The 4,150-nt window shown below is 36.5% G+C and overlaps 1 protein-coding gene across 3 annotated transcripts in view; it reads left to right on the top strand.

Annotated features, from left to right (window-relative positions):
* The window catches only part of ZDHHC14 (zinc finger DHHC-type containing 14), a 96,200-nt gene extending 95,713 nt beyond the window's left edge, over nucleotides 1–487 (top strand). For all 3 annotated transcript variants that reach the window (XM_031056271.1, XM_031056269.1, XM_014306664.2), the window contains one exon: nucleotides 1–487. This exon is cut by the window's left edge. The gene's annotated coding sequence lies outside the window, so the exon portion shown is untranslated.
* The last annotated feature ends 3,663 nt before the right edge of the window (nucleotides 488–4,150 follow it).

Raw genomic sequence — 4,150 nt, 5'->3', positions numbered from 1 at the left:
CAGCAGCAGGTTGATCACAAAGGTACCTCTAACAGGGCTTTTGGATGCTTCCCCTCACCTCCATCACACCTGTCTTCAGTTCTGGGCACTCTCTTCGTTGGAACTTGTGTATATATCTGGAATGAGTCAGCAAAGTAACTATTCATCAGCTTCTCTACAGATTTGATTGTTGATATTTTATTTTGAAGTATGTTTACAGAGCATGCACACTGAGGATCCAAAATTAGAATCCTTGTGAGTACTGCACGGGGTTTTTTCTATTTTTATTTTCTGTGACAGTATACTACTATTAAATAGCTCTTTCCATGTTTGATTTATAAATCTAGAATAAAAATTGATATTTTCAGAAGAGTAATTTTTTTTCCTTAAAAGCCTGAAATCTTTGAATGTGTAAAAACTGCTTTGGTTTTTTTTAAATAATATTTTCCCCTTCCAGTTGTCTATATAATCTTCTTTGTAGAATGAAATACAGTGCTTCATAAAATTTTTTAAAGCTCTTTGTTTTTGTGATTTCTCAAAGATATTTCTATCTTAAAGTGAGTTTTGTATTCATAGCAGTTAAACAGTAATGTAATAAATGTCCAAATGTTACTGTATTTTCCTATTATAGTATATCCTTTGGTAACTTTTTGTTCCTTCCTGTGAACTCATGATACAGGTAGATGTATTTCTGCATTCCTTAAAAATAATCTTATAGATGGAAGATTAGCTGGTTTGCAGTTGTGTGCATCCTAGACAATGTTCCCAGAAGATCTCATAAACCCAAAGACATAAGACATGGGTAAGGCAAATTTATGAGACACGTCTCACAGGTGTGATGACCAACTTGTGGTAATGTAGATTTTTCCTATTTTTTTCAGTCTATTCAATGATTGTAACAGTTCACAGTACCTAAATGGTTGCTAATGTTCAAAATCCTAAACAAAGGGTCTTCACTGGAGAGCCAACAAAATTGAGCTTCTATTTGTCTTTTAGTTCCCAAATTCAATACAGTTTGAAGAACAACTCAGCAACGTTGTAGAGAGATATAGTCCTTACTTTAGTTATATTCTAGTTTAAATGATATGTGGGAACTGTCATGTATTTGTTGACTTATTCCTTCTCTCCCTTCCCCTCCTTATCAGCAGTGGTAATCTGAAGCTGAACATGGTATGTTAGGCCATAGGCCATTCTGAGTCTTGGTATTAAAAGCCAAATGATCCCATTTTAGGGACTGCCATGAAATGAAGTAGTATACTTCAACACAGTTTTAAATACTCCTAGGCCCAAAATATGAATGAAGTATGTTTTAGACAGTTGCATGTGGATTTAGCTCACTTAAATTAGAGCTGTCCTAGTTTTCAGGATTCATCTGGGTCAGGGCTCCCTGATTTTGGTTGCCTGCCTGCAAAGACGTTGCAGTTTGACATCTGAGTGCACTGCCTGGGCTACCAAAAGGCTCATGAGATTAAGTGAGCTATTTAAACCTGTGGATATCTAGATTAATTATGAGTCATTGCAGCAATTCAGTTCTATCACCAGAAGGCAGCTGTCTGTTAACATTGAGCTACACAGTTTGAAAGTTGATGACAAACAAGACAAGTTGGGGAGAACAAGTTTTGGATGTTCTAAGGAGATTAAATAGGAGTTTGTTTCTAAGGCAGGTCAGAGAGGACAGGAATAAGAAGGTGAAAGGGAGAAAGAGTGAAAGCAGAACAGAGATTATCAGGCGACATGGAGGAAAAGAAGAATTACCTGTAAGCTGTGGAGGGCAAGGGAGGGGGTAGAAACAAAAAAGCCTCATGGGAAAGAAAATTAGGACGGCTGTCAATATTGATCAAACAATATTTTTTAAAAACCCAAAACAGCAATTACTCAATGATATCCTTGTTTGTGGTTTTGTTTTTAATTTCTTAAAAGTCATTCTAGAAAAAGAACAAGGTCAGACTTTTGAGAGAAAGTGATTGTAGGAAGATGGTAAGGAAAATGTGAGAAGTTAGTTTGCCCTCAAGCTCCTCTCCCTTAACATCTTTTTCTATTTCTGTTTTGAAAACACATCTGTAAATATAAAAACAGATGAAGTCTTGGCTCCTTAGAAGTTGACAGCAATATAAGGACACTGACTGTGATAAAAATGGGAATTGCTTTAGCATTTTGTATTTCCATACTGTTAATCATTTAAACATTCTGTATTTCCATACCAGAAGTGCCATTGCCTTGGAAAAATGAGTGGGGTAATATGGTTTAGTGTTTCTTGGTGATGCCTTAATTAAATTTGCCCATCCTTTAGTGGAGAGTTTTCCTAAGCAGTAGTCTCACCAATTTAACATGAAGCCTGGAATTCAGTCAGAATTTCTGTGACTGTTGTGGAAATTGGAATTCAGACTACAGGCTAGATAAAGTTTGTGGTTTGAAAACTGAAAGATCTGTCCCACGGGGATGTATTTACTTTGCAATGTATAACAAAGTCAGTTCCACTGGCAGCAGGATGTTAATGACAATGTTATCTGGATGTATTTTATGCACTTTGCAATTTTAGCTACATTGACACTTTTGGAAACCTGGAAAAACAGAACCAAGTTTAATCCTAATATAATTAAAATCTCCTCAAACCCAAAGTGGTAACAGCTGCTGGAACTTACCTGTGTGTATTTAGGTGTGGTTACAGAACAGGCACGAAGGAACCACCTTAAAACAGCTTGGCTGAATGATCTGTGATGTGAGGAGAACTCTTATAGCCTTTAGCTTCTTTTAAAAGCACCATCTACAACTGAGAAAAGCAGGCTCTAAAGTGTCTCGCTTTGAGGTTGTGCTCTGCAGTCTGTCCATGGCAATCTGCAGGGTTTTTTAATTATTTAATAAACTTCTGATAGGATAAGTCAGGACTACTAAAAACAGTTTACACAAATCAGGAGGAAAAAATCAAAATGCTATTTTTTATTATTTCTATCACAAGACTTCACAATAGCAATAGGTTCATGCAGTTGATATGAGATTACTTGCTGTGGATTCCACATACTGACCCATACATGTAGGAAACCATCCTGAAAAAAACCTAAAAAATTTGTATCGACAGCCTAAAATGTTATGGAAAAGGAATATATTGGTGAGGAGGGAGCAAGAAGACTTAATCAGAATGTTCTGGATATAAATGCCTGGGACTAAGTTTGTTCTGGCCTTTGGTTGAGTATGTATCCACATATGTATTTTAATGCATTTTGGAAATCTGTTTTCTTGTTACCTCTGCTTAGCACTTAGACTCATTCCATGGAGCAGTCTTGTGAAACAATCTAGATTTCTTTTAAATAGAAAATCAACCAGAAGGTAAGTTCCAGCAGCATACCTAATGCAATCCAAGTGCTCACAGGACCAGACTGGAGCTGGTCCAGAGTTTCTGTCCTCAAAACAAGTACAGTGTGGGCATGAGGTGAGCAGCACCAAATGTTTTGCTGCAGAAATCTATGCATATAAAACTCACTGCTTGTGAAAGTAGGTATAACCAGTGGATTGATTTTCCAACTGGCTTGTATTGTTCCTCTGGTTCATACTGCTGAAGTTGTGCTTTCTTAGCAAAAAAAAAAAACCAACCCAAAGCAAAACCCCAAGAACCTAGTATCTGTCGAAATTAGCTTTTATGAATTCATATGTTGTTTTTCTTTAAAATATAAAAAATAATTCTTATATGAACAATGTGCTGAAAAAATGCTCCTCAAAGTTTGTGAAATGCAAGACTAACGCCTGCATTTCAAGGATGAGATTTCAGTAGCATTATATTCCTCTGTAAACTGCCTATTCACTCTGACCACCTGTCATCTAGAAATCTAGTGGCCTCTTTTCTGGTCCGTATGAGTTTGGTTAGTTGATGAGCCTTAGCAGGAATTATTATAAGGAGATGGCTTCTGCTTTGTTTTAATTTATGCAAGTCTATTTGAAGAGTTTAAAGTATGTTTTATTTCAGCTATTTATGTTGTTGCTGAATTGTGGCAAGTTTTTTGTCTCTGCTCAGTAGGCAGTTGCTCTGATCTTATATCCTCAACACAGTAATTAGTGATCCTGATGCCTCAGGAATGGATTCATGTTTTAAGACTGATGGTTGCATATTGTCTTCCTACATTCTTCTGCTGGCTGTAATGACAGTTGCATCCTACAGAATTTTACTGACACATATGTC

This window comes from Geospiza fortis, unplaced genomic scaffold (assembly GCF_000277835.1).
Source record: "Geospiza fortis unplaced genomic scaffold, GeoFor_1.0 scaffold162, whole genome shotgun sequence".
Classification (NCBI taxonomy): domain Eukaryota; kingdom Metazoa; phylum Chordata; class Aves; order Passeriformes; family Thraupidae; genus Geospiza; species Geospiza fortis.
The sequence above is the reverse complement of the archived record's forward strand: the minus strand, read 5'-3'. Positions and strand labels throughout refer to the sequence as shown.